Here is a 19116-nt window from a genome sequence, read left to right on the forward strand (position 1 = left end):
CAGCTTTTCCATTTCCTAACAATTCTTAACACTGTTTGAAGCAATCTTTCAGCATGGTTGTCCGATCCTGGAGTTTGTAGAGAAATTGCACATTCAACTGGTAATTGCTTAGAACACCTTAACCAATAGGTGTATGCAGAGAAAGTCAACAGATCAATGTTCCCACTCATTGATTAAGACTGATCACAGAGAATAATGCCCCAAGATTTCCAGGGCTCTAGAATTAGCAGTCTTTCCTCCTTCCTTCATAAAAAGAGAGAGGCAAACATACATCCAACATTTTTCTCCCCACACCGCTAATCTATAAATTACTACATATCCCTTGGTGTATAGCTGCCTAGTGGTTTGAAAAAGATTCCTCCTGGTTAGCCGCTAGGTAGGCAGTTGCAAAGGAACATCTACTTATTAAACTTTTAACAGTAAGAACTACAAAATGGTACCAAAATTCCCCAACACCTTTGAGTTCCACAGTGGCCCAAGTTCAGCCTTGCAGAGTGGCCTCATTCTCATGAGACCTACGAAGCATGTTGTTCCTGCAAGTCCTGGAAGCGTTATGTCACAATAATATAATTCTGGAAAAGTAGCAAAAAATACATTTGAGGGGTTTCCCCCTGTTGGGCTGAATTAAATACTAGCTAGGATCTGGGATGAAAATTTTATTTTTATTTATTTATTAAACAAATGTACACGGCCTTCCAACTCCAGGCAGCTTACAACGTTAAAGATCTATAACATAAAACTATAAAACCCCACCCTACCCAGATTGGCAGGAAGTCTTTTTCCCAATGGAAAAAGCAAATGGTCTCACGTGGACTAGAAGATTTCCAACTCAGTTATTCTGTTATATGTTTTATGTTGGGAGGGAGAGAAAATATCTGCATGTTTTCTGAAGTTGAGGTTCTGGGCATTTGCTTCACATGACCACTTGCTGATAGACAGCACATTGAGATGGACAGAGACATTGCAGTTTCAAAGAAGGGGTTTTTAAAAAATCAACATCTGGAAAAACTTGCCTGTCATTAACACATAAGTTCCATAATACCTAATGATATGGCTGGTCCTGGTGGTGTGTTTACTGATTTTTTCTGCACTGTGTGAAAATTAAGGTACATCCCAACTAACCTGTTTAATTTTCAGTAAATTCTATGTGTCCCTGAAGTGAGTAGCATTTAGCAGATTTTGCCTGAACTTTTTATAAGCTAAGCATGGTCAGATGTGGTTAATATATGGATGATAGCCTCAAGGAAATCTCAAAGCTGTAGATTAGATTAGATTAGATTAGACACTTTCATATTGTTGTTTCAAAAGCAACATGGATGTACGCTCCAGTTACTAGAGGTTGACTCAGTTAAAAGAAGTAAAGGGCAGGTATGTTACTTAATATGTTGTAGAATAACTGGGGTGAACAGATCAGAGACAGAATTACTGACTTTGACAGAATATGCTGCAACACAAGCAGAACATGTTAAGTAAAAAATACATGTGTTCTTAAATGTGTAGTCTGCGGAAGCACACATACCACAATGTTATGATTAATCATTTCTCTGCTGTCTAGGCTCACAAGGCAGCCTAAATCTGGCTGGAAGAGCTACTTCATACTCCACAGACTTGGTGAATGCCCATGCAATTCATGATTTGTGAGGAAAAAACATGCATCTCTAAAAATACAGTGAAAGTAAAATTTTGAGGAATGTGCCTCAAAATGTGCCTTCATTATTTCTGTGTTTGTTGCCCCCAGCCCTAGAAGTGCCCCCATGAAACTTGGCTGCCTGTGAAATTTGCCTACCTCATACAGTGAATTTTAATTGGAAGGGGTTCCTATCAGGGTTTGTAAGAAACTGGGTAATTAACCTTTTAACTAGGCATTTCAAGTGGAATGAAGGTTTGAAAGAACAAAATATCAGAAAACTTGATCTGTTGTCTCCTTGGAATAACAGCTTTTAGGATACATCTTTTGTCTTTTAGAATTGCTTGATGGTATTTTTACCCATTGGTACTTAAATACTGAATAATATATATAATATCTCCAATTTATGGAACAGAAGCCAAAAAAGAAATGACAAATGGTTCAGTGTTGAATAGTGAGAAAATTTATAGTAAATGAAAGTTGTTAGAAGTTACAATAATTCATTACATTTTTAGGAAATTGTGTATTTGAGGTACTAATTAGTCACTGTCCAGCTAATGATGTCAGAGCTAAATTGCAATAATAAAAATGGAAAGCCATAAAAATAAAAAGTAAAAGATCGTGAATGACCAGAAGAGATAACTGCTAGGAATTTCCATTCTATTGCTCAAAGATGCTCCATTCCATTTCAACCCATCAGGCCTGCATGATGTTGCTACAAAAACTGCATAAAGGTGGTCATCAGGAGGTGGGTTCATTCCAGTGCATCCTGGCCTTCATAATTATTCAGTATAAATGCAGTATCCATTTTTAATTTTGGGAAATCAAAGAGATACAGGTAGTTGTTGACTTACAGCAATTCATTTAGTAACTGGCTCATATTTATGACGGTTGCTGTGTCCCGGGGTCATGTGACCAGTTTTGAGATCCTTCAGGCAAGCAAAGTCAGTTGACAGATTCATTTAACAACTGTGTTACTAACTTAACAACTGCATTGATTCACTTAAGAACTGTGGCAAGAAAGGTCGTAAAATGGGGGCAAAGCAATGTTTCACTTAACAACAGAAATGTTGTGATTGTAAGTCGAGGACTGCCTGTACTTTGGAGTAATCTCCATCCTTTTCAAAGCCATTTTGCTCTAGGCAAGGGGTTCGTAACAGCAAATCCTTGGAATTCACTAGACGTTGACACAGATGGTCATCCACAGCCAGCCAATAGAGGAGGCAGAAGCTTGATCACATTGTAGCAAGTATGAAAGAGCAGCTCCATTTTTGCTAGTACCATTTGTTCAGAGCTAAATGTGCCTATCCAAATTGAAGTTGAGTCCAACAGCTGAGAAGGCGGTTCATGTTTCTGCCTTGCAAATCTCAAATGTTACTTCTCTCCTACTTACACCATTCCATGTTGTCCATTTTGCAGGGATATGTCTGCTGCTCTAGCTAATGGTTCAGATGATTTAACTGGTATTCTGCCTGAAGATGAATCAAGTGGCATTTCAGCTGTGATTTCAGCCTTCATCAGATCATCCAGATGAAAAGAAGTATACACATGTCCCTTGTGCCTGGGACATGAAAAAAACCCCCACATTCTTACAGAATATATACCCACTGCTGTAAAATGAGTATCATTTTTTAAAAAAAATCCTGTAGCAAGAAGGCTTCAATTGCCCTTAAATTTGACTCACCTGAATGGACATGCTGTTCACTTTTGGACTACATGGCGTGTTTTCAAAAATAAGTGACGGAAGATTATTGCCTATATGTTTATCCAGTGTGTGAGAGAGGAGCAATTTCTGTAGTTAAATTCTCAGTGAAAACCACAAAGCAAAATACAGCAAAGTACTTATTAGAATAAGTAGTGATCAGGTAATCCAGTTGCCTGCAATTTCACTGTATCACTTCATGGAGTGTATTTCTTTGCACAGGTAATAATAAGGATTTCACTGGGTTTTATTTTCATAGTTACAAGGTTTGATTTCAAGAAGAGGAGTTAGCAATTCTTTGGCCGGCCTGGAGTTAGCCACATGTAAACCATGGCTTGAAACACAGAAATTGATAACAGCGATCTCTGCTCAGGCTTTGAGGTTTTGGAATTAAATCTAGGCCTCCATTGGTTTCTCAGGAGTTTCTCTCCTCTTTGTGAGTTATTGTTTGTCAGAAACCCTACACAAATTAAACAGCACCGAGCAGTGAATTGAACTCATTAATACCTACAACCGTATTGTGATCCAATGGCAGGCTTTACAAAAATGAACTGAAATTATGCCAGTTCAGCTGTTCAGAAACTGAAAACTGAAAAGATGACTGAGAGAAGCCGAGCTGAATAACTGTTGATGTACAGTATAGCATGCCATTTAACAACTGTTGTTCTAGAAATAAATACCTAAGCAAGGTTTTGCTCCTAGCATTAACAGACTTAGCTAACAATCTGCTTTATGGATTGTAGATCAAGAGGAATCTGGAGAAAGAGGAATTAGGAAAGCCAAGAAAGAGAAATGGGGAATTTTTGCACTGCAGAAAGCAGGTTGTATGAATGAGTTCGGTGTCAGGCTGTGGTCTCAGTTGCACATAAACAATGACACAAATGTGCCCTGGCAACATTTTTTGTCCATTTGAGGTTGTTTTCATCTGTTTTCCTCCATAATTTTGCATCATCCAAGAGCAACCCCAGGGTGTTTACCATAGCTTAAATTTCCCTGTCTATTACTTTGTAGGAAGGTAGGTAGCTATAGCGGTGGGGAGAAAGGCAGTGGAGGCTGGATAGGGATTGGCAATAGGAACAATACAATTTTCTGCCAACTCAAGGATGAGTATAAACAGGGCTTTTTTTCTCATAGAAAGCTCAGAACGGCATTCTGGCACATTTTTTTTTGCAGGAAAAAAAACCCCAGCTCCCTTATTGGCTTTCCTAAGCTTATTGTAGGGTTAGCAATCTTGGCTCTTTTTTATGACTCATGGACTTCAACTCCCAGAAATCCTGAGCCAGCCATGCGGAGGGGAAAGGGAGAGGTTTCCAAGCTGAGCCGTGCTGGCTCAGGAATTCTGGGAGTTGAAGTCCTTGAGTCATAAAAGAGCCTGCACTAGAGGAGGACATTAAAATTATTTACAGGATTACTGCTTTAGGAACTAAACTTTTAGAATCTAAAACAGCTAATTCAAAAAAGCCAACAGGAAAGAACCTCACATTTTTCATCTGCTTCTGTCTTTTGGAAGGTAAAATTAGATAACAAAATAATCTATTTCTTATGTTAACATCTCTGCAATGAAATCAAAGGTAACAGGAAAGAAATGAGAAACATTTTTCTCAATGTAATATTTTTAATTTAGCTGATTCTAGAAAAAAATAGTATCTTTTGTACACTCTTGAAAACTATTTTGAACCTAAAAAAGTCTTAAGAATGAAATATTCTTAATTTGGACTTTTACTGTTTGGATTGTTGTGTGTTTTGAAAAATAGATTATTTAGAATTTTCAGACAAATGGCTGGCCAGTCTCTTCTTAAAAACCTCCAGTGTTGGAGCATTCACCACTTCTGGAGGCAGGTTGTTCCACTGGTTAATTGTTCTAACTGTCAGGAAGTTTCTCCTTAGTTCTAGGTTGCTTCTCTCCTTGACTAGTTTCCATCCGTTGCTTCTTGTCCTGCTTTCAGGTGCTTTGGGGAATAGCTTGACTCCCTCTTCTTTGTGGCAGCCCCTGAGATATTGGAACACTGCTATCATGTCACCCCTCACCCTTCTCTTCGTTAAACTACACATACCCAATTCCAGCAACCGTTCCCTATATGTTTTAGCCTCCAGTCCCCCAATCATCTTTGTTGCTCTTCTCTGTACTCTTTCTAGAGTCTCAACATATTTTTTACATCGTGGTGACCAAAACTGGATGCAGTATTCCAAGTGTGGCCTTACCAAGGCATTGTAAAGTGATATTAGTACTTTACGTGATCTTGATTCTATCCCACAGTTAATGCAGCCTAGCACTGTGTTGGCTTTTTTGGCAGCTGCAGCACACTGCTGGCTCATATTTAAGTGATTGTCCACTAAGACTCCGAGATCTCTCTCACAGTTACTACTATCGAGCAAGGTACCACCTATACTATACCTGTGCATTTGATTTTTCCTGCCTAAATGTAGAACCTTACTTTTTTCACCATTGAATTTCATTTTGTTAGATAGCGCCCAGTGTTCAAGTCTGTCCAGATCCTCCTATATCTTAAGCCTATCTTCTGGAGTATTGGCTATTCCTGCCAGCTTGGTGTCATCTGCAAATTTGATGAGTTCCCCATCTATCCCCTCATCCAAATCATTGATGAAGATGTTGAAGAGCACTGGGCCCAGAACAGAGCCCTGGGGCACCCCACTACACACTTCCTTCCATGTAGATGCAGTTCCATTGAGGACCACATGCTGAGTATGGGTGGTCAGCCAGCTACAAATCCATCTGGTGGTGATGCTATCTAACCCACATTTTTTTTCTTATCAAGTAGTAGGTTGTGATCTACTTTATCAAATGCCTTACTGAAGTCCAAGTAAATTATATCTACAGCATTCCTCTGGTCCATTAGTTTTGTCACTTGGTCAAAGAATGCAATAAGATTTGTCTGGCATGATCTGTTTTTGACAAACCAATGTTGGCTTTTAGTGATAACTTTGTTTGCATCAAGGTGTTTGCTGATTTGTTGTTTGATTATCTTTTCCAGAATCTTCCCAGGTATTGAGGTCAGGCTGATAGGTCTGTAGTTTCCTGGATCTATTTTTTTTCCTTTTTTGAATATGGGAACTACATATTGGGGCAATTTACAATAGAAAAATATATATATTTAAAATCATAAGATTAAAGCATAAAAGCAGGGCTTTTTTTCTCATAGAATGCTCAGAATGGCGTTCCAGCACCTTTTTTTACACACACACAAAAAGCTTTTGCACAAGCTATGCTACTGCCTCTATTGGCTTTCAAAAGCCAATAGGAATTGCTGCTGAGCGCACCAAAAGAGCTGGCTAGCAAACATTGCACCAGCTAGTTGTCTGCAGTGAAAGCAAGTAGGCAGGAACTTTGCATCCCTCCCTGCTGCCCAACTACACCATCTCAACTAGGTAAGTAAGAGAGGACAAGGAGTGGGAGGTGGGTTCTGTGGAGTCCATGTGCACTCCATCCTTGTGCTCACCCGTGTCAGCCAGGCTGGTGGCCTACCTGGTGCTGGACCTGCACCACCATTGCCTCGCCCTGCGTGCATAAGTGGCCGCCATGCATCGCCTGGCCCGCACCGCCTCCACTGCCCACCCCGCGCAGCCCTGCCACATAGAGCGGGCCCCGCTGCTCCCACAGCACCAGCCGTGCTGGCCCCGGGGGGGAGCCTGCTGCCAACAACCCTTACACCCGTGACCGCAGCAGTGCCACCCCACCCCACCCACACCCACCTCCTGCGCCTGCCAAGATGAGATTTCCGGCACCTTTTTTTTTAGAAAAAAAAGCACTGAGTATAAAGCAATGCAATGTAATACAAGTAGTCCTCAAATTATGACCACAATTGAGCCCAAAATTTATGTCTTCAAGTGAGACATTTCTTTAGTGTCTTTCTTTAGTGTCTTTAGTATGACCTTTCTTGCCACAGTTGTTAAGTGAATCACTGTAATTGATAACTTAGTAACCCAATTGTTAAGTGAATCTGGCTTCCCCATTGCCTTTGCTTGTCAAAAGGTTGTAAAAGGTGATCACATGACCTTGGGACACTGTGATCGTCATAAGTATGAACCAGCTGCCAAGCATCTGAATTTTGATCACATGATCATGGGGATGCTACAAAGGTTGTAACTGAAAAATGGTCATAAGTCATTTTTTCCAGTACCATTTAACTTTGTTGTAAATGTTGTAAATCAAGGGCTACCTGTAGTGAGGAAAGGCTTTGTACAGTATATCTATGGACAGGACTGGACAAGGAAGTGGAGAGAATGGTTACTATATTGCTTAATGGAAACACTGGGTGCATGTTTTGTGTGGGACTTTAGGAAATGCAGATAACTTGGAAAATTTGAGGATATCCTTCTGCCTGCTGACTTTGTGGCCTTGCTCTGAGATGGTGAGATGTATGGATTATTGAAGTTCTCTTTTATTAAAAGAGGATGTTTCACCCTCTAACGTCATGAAACTATTGATAATTACAGTTTTTACCAAATCCACTGGCTGAGAACAGTCTTGAATATCTGAGGCTGTTGCAGATGACTAAAAGAACAAATATTTCTCTGCACTAAAACATTTTGTAGCCTGTGACCAGATTTTCAAGAGTCATGTTTTGGTCAAAATTGAATTCTTCTTTACCAAACATGGAAAGCTGATGGAAGTGACCCGTATTCATAGATAATCAAGTTTCATGAACCTAGAATGTAGGTTCAATTGGGGGATTTAATTTGTAAAATGATAGAATTAGAAAGTACATGGTAGAATGCTACATTTCCATTCTCTTACAGATGAAAGCATGAGACCCACAATAATTGTTATTAGGTACAGAAATTGAATGATGGGAAGAAAGGTTGAGAGATTTTAAAAGAAAATGCCCTCAGGGGCCATAAGAAGAAAAAATGATGTCACAAGAAAGATTTTTCAGCCCAGTTTTTTTTTAACCTAATAGAGAGTCTGCACCAGTTTTGAAAGTAAATATAAGGAAAATTATTCCTCTGGTTGAGGGTATTTTTAGGTTAAATTTATTGCAGAGGAATTGGAGGTGGGTCTGGGGGTATCAGAAGGAAGGTGTGAACCACTAGTTGCCTTAAGGTATAATTTTTAATGATTTGTCTAATAGTGGGAAGTTGGGGAAAGAGAGAAAACAGAAGAAGGCAGTAGAAACCCAGATCCATACAACCCTTGAAAAGACAACATTGCAATGTCCACACTGTCACCAAGTCAAGCTTATCACAAGGGAAATTTTACCATTATCTGTAGAAATTTTGGAGCATTCCATTTCCCATTTTAACTGCTCTGTTTGTTTTATATCATGCCTTTCCCCATTAAAAAAAAGAGTTCCAAGAGGCTAACAATAAAACACAAGGGAAATAACTGCAGCTCATAAAATAAAATAAAAGCCTCAAATAAAAACCTGACAATAAGTAAATAACAGCACCCACCAGATTAAATGCCACTAGTGCACCCTGTCACTTTTAACACCAACTGTTTTTCTGAATAAGGATGCATTTGTCTGCTGGTCAAAAGCAACAAAGATAGAGTTACTGCAGCCTCTCTTGGCAGCAAGTTTGAAAGCCCAAAAGTGGTTTGAGCATACTGGAAGCCAAAGAGATTACAACCAACTGAAGCCGAGACATTAAGATGAATGGGCCACTGTCCTGCCAGGCAGGAACTGCCCCCAGCCAATCACTACCTGCCTCCCTTTTTATGTACTACTAGTCCAGATTGAAATGGTTGGTTACCCATCTCTTCCTTGCTGACTTTCAGTCCTGTATTTGTAGAGGCAAGAAATCTCTGCCTATAACAACTCATGTGGCATGTGGCACTTTGCTTTCAGCAACGCTTCCATGAGTAATGGAAGTAGCCCAAATAACATCTGGGAAGAAAATGCAAGATCGGCAGGCTGAGCAAACTGGATGGACTCCATTAACCAACTCACCCCCACTCAAAAAACTTAGCACGATCTGGCCAGTGAACAACTTAGAACATAGAATGTAGAATAAGAGAGTTGGAAGGGACCTGAGAGGTCATCTAGTCCAACTCCCTGCTGTAGCAGGAGACCTATACCATTTCAGACAAATGGCTCTTCTTGAAAGCCTCCAGTGATGGGGCACCCATACTCTTGTTGTTGCCTTGAGTGGGTAGAAGATTATGATTCAGGTCACACTAAGAACTGAATTACTCTTGTTTTAAAATGAATACCATAATGGAGTTTGTAAACATTTACTAGAAAGCAAAGTAGCCTCTCAGCATACTACCATCACAGTAATATAGTCCTATTAATACTTTTGAAGCTATTGATTAAATGACTTTTGGGTAATGCCCTGTGAGACAATGAATATATGCTGATGCTTCATGAGTGCCACTGTTCATTTGTTCAGAGCAGATCTAAAAGTTAAATTTAGCAGCAAATCTTTTTTATATACAGCCTGAGTTTGGCTGAGTGAAATCCTGCAGCCAATCACTAATCGCCACATAATAACTCCATAGCTGAATACCAGTTGGGCTCAATCACAAAACAGACCCCAGCTTCATCAGTAAATGGTGTTTCCCCAGAATAATTACAGACTCAACAGAAATGCATAAACATAGTAATTTAAATGGGGGGGGAAGGTTCTCAACTGTTGTCTACCTAGTGGTTAGGGACTGGTGGTTATTTTTCTGATAAAATTGGTTCTGCAAAATCCTACACTCTTTGATTAAATATTAGTTACTGGTGCATTGCTTGCTATTTAGTTTCTTGAAATATAGTATTTGAGAAAGTTTGTTGGGTCAGGAAGTCTGATGTGGAGCAAAGATGGTATTTTGGAAACATGTTGTGGTTCATAAGTAACCCACTGCCTACCTCTGAACTATATGGAACTATGAACAACAGGAGATGAGGGGGAAGAAAATTTAATTACCAGGAGTCTGGATGACATCTGCCAAGACCTCTTTATTACCAATGCAAGATTCACTTCTTTAACCCAGCTGCTTTTTTTCCTACTCTTCTGAAAAGATTCAGACAGAATGAATTTACCTCTAAGTACTGAAAGGTGTTAGGTTCATAACTTTTTGTTCTGGATCTTTCTGTACCCACTGTGTGCACAATTCTGGACTGTTTTTCAGTCCTTGAAATGCTATTAATGCATATTAATGTATAAAAAAGGTTCTGTTGTCTCTATGGAAATGCTCAACGTATGAGAAATAATACTGTGGAAAGGTAAAGATGATTTAATAGGTGTAACAATGCAGGATGATTTCCACAATCAGAATATATTTGTTGGAAACATAGTCAGTGTATTTGCACAAACAGAACAGAAGCAATAGGGAGAAAGGAAAAGTTCCATTGTAAGCTGAAGGTATACATACCCGTTTAAATACCCAGGTAGGCTCTTCTTCCTACAATGCACAGGCCATTATCTGACCTCCTTATTGAACACTGATGGAACACAATTCAATGATCAAGCTTGCTATACTCTGTCTGTGGGTTTCAAATATGTGAACAACCGGTTCTCTGTGTGGATGCCACTTCTGGAAGTTCATTCTGGGCCTGGGCAACAGAAAAATAGCCACTGGTTCTGCCGAAGTGGTGCGAACCAGCTGAATCCCACCACTGAGACTATGATCCTAGAATCCAAAACTATTTGTGTAGCCAGCCACCCACTTGTCATGCTGTGTGGTCTCCTTTCCCTTTCTGGTTATCTTCTATGGACTCAAAGGATATATAGGAATATCATGTGGGTCTTGATAAAGAAATAGTCTACATCTTCAGAATCCATGGCATTATAATCTCAGCTGCTCTTTGCAATATCCTAAGTCTCCACATGAGTTAGCAGAAAGGGATGAATTTGAAATGTATTGGAAGTTGTTGCATCATATCCCTGATCCATACTTGTGACAGCATAATGCACGACTCCTTGGGGCCTGTTTGTATTTCCTTTAGGTCTTTGCAACAGTGAATTACCAACTATTGAGGATTTCCCCTTATTTTCCAGCAGGCTGCAACATCTCTCAGCCTTCCTATCTATTATTCTGTGGTTCCTCATTTTCTTCCCTGAAAGCTCAGAGCTTTCGGTGAGAAATTCAGAGAAACTATTTCTGAATTTAAGCAGTGGTAAATATTTTCTACAATTTTTACTTGGGGCTATTCTTCTCATCCACTGGGATTGTTCTTTTGATTAACTATGTTTTTATGTAAGACTAACTTCCTCTGTCAGCTTCTGTTTCAAGGCCCCCCTTTTTTGATCCAATAAATCTTCAACTTCTCTCTTCAATTAAGGGATGCTCACTGTCTACTCCAGTCTGCTGAGGTTGTTTTTTTTGCCCCTATTTTTATTTCTAAGGACCATTGCAACTTTGTACAAGTTTTAAAAATTTTGTAAATATACACCAGGTTATTTTCAGTTAGAAACAGAAATATGCCACAAACTTTGTAGGCCACTTTGGCAGAGTCCTGTCTATTTGTGCTTTTAAGCAATCACTACTAGAATGCTTTTATTTATTAATTTTTTTGTGCACTCAGGCCTCAGCTACTCACCAATATATTGATCACTTAAAAGACAAAAAAATGGATTCACTTGCTAAAGGCCTGTGCTTTCTCCTTTTCATCAACTTATCCAGTTTGCTTTCTACAACCTGGGTGCCTTATATCAGGGTCCTCAACCCCTGGTTCAGGGACCAGTACCGGGCTGCAGCATGCCAGCAACTGGTCCACACAAACAAGCAATGTCCCATCCGCGAGATGAAGGCAGCACACAAAATCATGTACCATCCGGTCCACAGAAACACCTCTGTCCACGGAACCTGTCCCTCGTGCCCAAAAGGTTGGGGACCTCTGCTTTATATTATTTCTACAATCTCTTCTTACTCAGCAGGAAACTGTCATTCAAATGATCATGGGCAATCAGCTGTCCTCAGGACCCATTCCAGCAATCACCAGCTTTTCAGTAGATAAGGAATATCTTGATTTGATAGTAATATTATACTATGTGTGAAGATCTTGGAACTGTAATTGATTATAAGTTGAACATGATTCAGCAGTGTTATGTGGCTGTCCAAAAGCCAGTTTTAAGTCATATTAGTAGGATTAGAGTTTCCAAATGGCAGATACTGAATTTGAGGAAACTAATATTTAACCTGGAGAGATGATGATTGAGGGAAAATGTGATAGCATTATTCCACTATTTGGAAGAATGCCACACAGAGATGCACCCTGTTCTCTATTATTCTAGGATGCATGACAATGGATAATGTCGATATACAACATTCTAAGTTCCAAGAAAGCAGATTCTGAAAAACAAAACAAAACAGAAAGACTAGTTCAGTGGTGGCACACATTCCTCAGAAAGGTGGTAGAGCAACACTCAAGGGATGTTTCCAAGGTTCTACTGGCTAGCCATTTATCAGGGATACTTTAAACCAGGGCTTTTTTTTGTCATAGAATGCTCAGAACAGAGTTCCGGCACCTTTTTTGGATGGAACCTTGTATGATAGGCAAGGCGGGTTGTATGACATGTGTGAGTTCCGGCACCTTTTTCTTTTACAAAAAAAGCACTGCTTTAAACTATATCCCTGAACTTGTTGGAACCTGGACTTGATGGCCTAAATCAGGGGTGTCAAACTGCCATTCCGTGGGCCGGATGCGTCATGCTGAAAATGCACCCACCCCATTGCTGGCAATGGGAAAAAGTTGTGATATGTTGTGGCACATCACGTGACGTTGCGAGTTTGACACCCCTGGCCTAAATGGTCCCTTTCAACTCCATGATTCTGTGATTTATTCTAGTCTGGTTTAAATGCCAGTATAAAGAGTGGCATACTTTATAATTTATATTAAAATGTTCTATGTCAAAAAATACATCTGCAATTGGAAGATTGTATCATTCTAAAGCCTAAGGTTAAATTCTTTTCTGACAAATGATTTTTCTCTGCACAGGGAACATCTGATACAATCTAAGATTCAAGGAAAGTACAAACAAAGCAGGATTACTATATGCTGCTAAGTTGTTTTTTTAAAAGGTACTATAAGATAGCAACTAGATAATAGGTGGAATGCCCCCATTAATAATTTGTATGGAACAACACAGCCCATGTTACATTTCAGCTGTGGCTTAACTTTCAATTAAGACAATTAGAGTATATATCAGTTTTCCATTTTTCAATTCTGACACAAACCACATATCCTAATTTAGAACCATCTGGTCTCTAGACAACAATAGCCCATATGATCAGAAGGCTTTTTCCCATAGATCATGATGTACTCTTTCCCAAAGATTGAGTCTACGGGAGGGGGAATTATATTCCAAAATTCAGCCCAACTTCAAATGGCCTCCAAGGATTTTGCAGAAATATTTATTTGCTCACTGAAGTTTAGATGTAGCATGACAGCATGCATAACTTTGAGTGGGTCTATGAATCGATTTGTCTTTCGGTGTTGTTAATAGTATCTTTCATTTCATTTGGGTTTTATATGTTTACAAACTAATAAATATAATTTATAAAAAAATGCCTTTGGTTCACTAATTACTGCACATATGGCACTTTCATTTTGTAAAACTGGCATTTGCATTCTATTATGATTATGTCTCTGTTCACCAGTGCTAATTAGTCTGATTAGGCAGATAACTTTAAACATTATTAGAACCAGAATATTGAGAACTTTGAACGCAAAGGAACAAAGTTCATTTTCAGAAAAGACAGGTCAACAGTAACATTTTCTGTAAAATGACAGACATTTTTTTCACCTATAGAGTTGTGCTAGAAGCATTCACATTTAGCATCTTTGAGAAATCCAATTAAACACACTTCCTTAGCATGAATTCATTAATCAAAGTTAATCTTTCCAATGAATACATAATTGGGAATCTGTGTCTAAAATGTTCATTAAAGTATAAACATGCTAAACCCAAAAATTGCTTTTCCTATTTTGAAGTTACTGTATAAAATACATAAATGAAGCTTTGGTGAAATTTGACTCTGTTCTTGCTGAAGGGGATGGAACATATTAGTCTTAACAGGTGAAATGATTATTTAATAGCTGGATTTACTTGTTATTTATCATCATAGACTGAACCTAACAGTTCTTTTGCAGATTGCAAGAAACACTGAAAAAGGATAGATTTGTGTGTTCATTCCTGTGGGAAGACGTTGTTGTGTACAAAGTCCAATCCTCCACCACCACTATCCCCCTGTGGAGGGATAGGAGGTTGGACCCATAATTTTCCCTTTCAGACTTTCAGTTCATGGTTAATTTCTGTTTTGCGTAAACTTGAAATGTGAGTGGATTTATGAAATTGTCATTTGCTTTTGGGAATGCCAAAGAGATCGCTAAGCTTTTCTAGGTTTGTTTCACAGGGTAGTCAGTTCATTCAAATGTTGAAAACCAAGGATGAACATTCATGCAGTTCTTTTCTCATGGCTTGTACCTTGCCCTCTGCAAAACCCATAACCATCCACATGAAAGTATATACAAGGCCAGCTTGAACTATCCCTAAACCAGAAAATTGGAAGGAGGAGGAAGAGGAGGAAGAGGAGGAGGAGGAGGAAGAGGAAGAGGAAGAAGAAGAAGAAGAAGAAGAAGAAGAAGAAGAAGAAGAAGAAGAAGAAGAAGAAGAAGAAGAAGAGGGGGAGGGGGAGGAGGAGGAGGAGGAGGAGGAGGAGGAGGAGGAGGAAGTAGTCTTATGAATCAGGAGAAGTCAACCTGCTACTCCCCTATCCTCTTTTCTGTGATCCTTAGAATATCTTCCAACCATGTTTGTTGAAAGGCTGTGGCATATTTTTTTTCTGAATTTATAAACATCAATCATATAAAACTATACACAAAAACAGAAAATAAAATACTTTGCTCATTTGAAGAGGATATCTTGGGATTCCATGCCATACAAGGCTTATACAAAAAAGGAGAAGTCAAAGGACACTAGGCAGACCCAGAAGAAGATGGAGAGACAACATCAAAGACACACTACAGCACCATCAAATAACAGTGGTTGAGGTAAGTAAGGAGAAGAAGATAAGAAGAATTATATAAAACATGTAATGTGAATCCCCCAAATCAACACAATCTACTCCAGTTCATTTTAGACTTGGGGACCTCTTGCAGAATCTGGATTATTTTTTAAAAAATCATCTGGAAAATCTAATTTTAGCCAAAGTAACATTTATATATTGCTTACTGATTTTATCAAAACCCTTTTCCTCATTAAGCAGTAGAAGTTTGGGGGTTTTGTATCAGATAGCTATTAAATAAGGGAAGTAGCACATAGGGATATCAGATTGGAGCTGCAAAAATCTTGATGAGTGGCAACAACAAGTTATATATCTCTTTGCTACCATCTAATGGCCATCTAGGTTTTTACTATACATTTTTACCATTAAAGTCAACTTTTCTAGGCCTTTAGACCAGAGGTCCCCAACCTTTTGGGAATCAGGGACCGGTTCCACGGAGAAAGGTTTTTCCATGGACTTGAGAGTGTATGGTTTTGTATGCTGCCTGCATCCCACAGAGGGAGCTTTGCTTGTTTGTGTGGACTGGTTGCTGGCATGCCATGGACCGGTACTGGACCAGGGGTTGGGGACCCCCGCTTTAGACAATTGGGTAACCTTGCATCATAAATTTAATGGAGCAAATCTGGAGAGAGATTTGACATCCAACCAAATCAGAGGATTTTTTTTTGAACCTGAAGTCTTCTGAAACTTTCTGAATGATTTGGAGCAGTGATGGCAAACCTTTTAGAGACCGAATGCCCAAACTAAAACCCAAGACCCACTTATGTGTCGTCGGGTGCTGGGTGGATGTGGCCCATTGGGTGGGCATGGCCCATTGGGTAGGCGTGGCTGTGGTGGTAACAGCAGACTGGGTGGGACTAAAAAGTTCAATCAATCAATTCCAACTTTGCCAGATATTTTTTTCCCCACAAGAAGTTGAAATTGAATCATTGATTAAATTTTTTTTTTCCGCACACTGCGACAGAGGCCTAAAGCGAAAAAGTTTTATAAAACCAGCTGAAGGCTTAGGACTGGGATGACGGTGCGCATACCCACAGAGAGGGCTCTGTATGCCACCTGTGACACGCATGCCATAGGTTCTCCACCACTGATTTGGAGGATTGGAGTTCAGTTACAAGAGACATAGGCAAGGGAAAAAAAGATTACACAAAAATATTCTTTTTGTAACTGTGTGAAAACAAAACAAAATCAAATAAAAAGGCAAAGGAGCAAACTGAGCATTAAAGAGCTTGGAAAGGAAGAAAAACCTTTTTTTCAAAGGGTACTAAAACCTTCATGTGCTTTTAGTACTGTAGGTGAAGTAAAGATACTAAATCTCACAGGATATCAAAAGAATGCTTGTTGGATGAAATGCATAATCTAGTTTTTTGAGGGGAGAAGGGGGAAAAACAAGGCATATGGGGCATGCAGGGAATATTTTTGTCATTTCAAAACTTCATTTTGGTATTCTGTGGAACTTGGTCTCTTCTACATTTTGTTTCTCTTTTCTTCACTTGCACAATGTAACTTCTGAATTTGTGCAGATATTTTTAAATACTCTGAAATGATGATTTTGTGGAAAAGATAGGGTATAAAATCAATTAATAAATATTAAATATTTTGGTCATAAAGTCTTATTTATTCCATCTAGTGGGAAAACACAGCAGATTTATGCCATTTTTGGGCTGTCCTAAACAGAAAATTAGGAATGCGGTGGCTCAGTGGGTTAGGACGCTGAGCTTGTCAATCAGAAGGTCGAATCCCGAGTGCCGCGTAACAGAGTGAGCGCCTGTTACTCGTCCCAGCTTCTGCCAACCTAGCCATTCAAAAGCACGTAAAAAGGCAAGTAGAAAAATAGGGACCACTACGGTGGGAAGGTAACAGCATTCCGTGTGCCTTTGGCGTCTAGTCATGCCGGCCACATGACCACGGAGATGTCCTCGGACAAGCGCTGGCTCTTCGGCTTTGAAACGGAGATGAGCACTGGCCCCTAGAGTCGGAAACGACTAGCACGCATGTGCTGGGGAACCTTTACCTTTTAAACAGAAAAAAACAAAAATAAAACAAAAATACAAAACATATTAACAATGTTAATTCAGTTTAATATTCTGATCCATAAAACTGGAGAATACAGTGGGAATATTTTTAGATAACTACCCCTCCACCAACTCAATTTTGAAGAAACTGAGCAATCAAAATAAATGAGCCAAACTTTGTACCCTTTAAGTGTTGTGGGTTTTGTTTTCTGTGGGCATGTGATACATCTCATTTTGATACAAACTCTGCACTGACCTCAAGAAGCAGATAGCAATAAAGGTATCCTGTAGAGAAATTCTAAAATTGAGGGTGAAGGTTCCTTCTCCGAGCTTGTGGGTTGGTTTTTGAATGTTTCATTACCAGGCTAGGTCACATCTTCAGTGGAGTTTAGGGAATGTCATTGTCAGTGTTCTTCTGTTTATAAGGGCTTCAGGTGTGGATGTGTCAAGTGAGGGTCTTGTGATGGGTCAGGTGTGAGTCATCAGAGAGAGGCTTGTGATGGGTCTTGTGATGGGGAGGTTACTGCAGGTCAGGGCCATTGGGAAGTGAACTGCTGGTGGGGGAGGGGGGCTTGCATGGGTTGGTTGAGGGTCAGTGTTGTCTCTGGTTGGCTGTGTGGTTGAATTGGATTCTGAGGGGTTCATAGGCTGGTTATAGGTCAATGTGTGTTTATGGAATTGCTTGTGGAATGCCAGGCTTCAATGAACTCACAAGGATGGTGGGTGGTAGCGTGGCCGACCCTCAATCCACGCAAGCCTCCCTCTCCCCCCCACCAGCAGTTCACCTCTCAATGGCCCTGACCTGATGTAACCTCCCCATCACAAGCCCCTCACTGATGACTCACACCTGACGCATCACAAGACCCTCACTTGACACACCCACACCTGAAGCCCTTATAAACAGAAGAACACTGACACTGACTTCCCCTAAACTCTGATGAAGATGTTACCTAGCCTGGTAATGAAATGTTCAGAAACCAACCCACAAGCTTGGAGAACGAACCTTCACCCACATCCTATACCCAAGCTACCGATATTTGCCACTCTTGCAGATTCTAAAGTTTGTTGAATATATTTGCTTGGTCATACACTTCTCCTGAGAGTTTTTCTTTTAAGCAAAGTGTGTGAGTTTGGATTTTTTTTCTGTTTCAAGTCCTTTGAAGCTGTTTTAAACAAAACATAAAATAAAATAAAATCTGCTTGAATGACACAAACTCTACTGTCTACTTATCTGACTTTTGGTAGATTCCACTCTTAGAGAACTAGCTACCCTTGTGCTGGAGCTGTTACACCAAGTGGCTTGAAACAGAAGTGATGGCAAATCATGCTGTTTTCTGAAATTTCAAACACTGAACTGGACCCTATTGCTGATGCAAACTTTTATTATTTAATGCTTAGATGCTTACCCTTCATAAATCACAAGAAGAGATAAGGATTCTTAAGCCATCCTATCCCTTGTCTATAGATAATGTAATGGCTGCCTCTTCCACAAATTGTTGTAGGTCAGTGTGTCTGTTAATGGAATTGCTTGTGGAGTGCCAGGCTTCAATGAACTCACTCAAGTTCTATTTTGAAACTAGGTGATACATGTACGTATGCATTTTATTTCTTTTTCCTAAGTGAAGAATTTGGCATTTGTCAGTGTCATATTCCATTTTATTATTTTCAGCCTATTTCTCTAACTTATTAAGATAGTTTTGAATTCTTCTTTGGTGACATGTCCCTTTTTGCCTCCATGCCTTTTTTTATTATTTTCAAACCTTCACACAAGTTTCTCTGTAGCCACACTGGCTTCTTCTGCTGGATTTATTTTTTT

Source organism: Vipera ursinii (assembly GCF_947247035.1).
Source record: "Vipera ursinii genome assembly, chromosome: 1".
NCBI lineage: Eukaryota > Metazoa > Chordata > Lepidosauria > Squamata > Viperidae > Vipera > Vipera ursinii.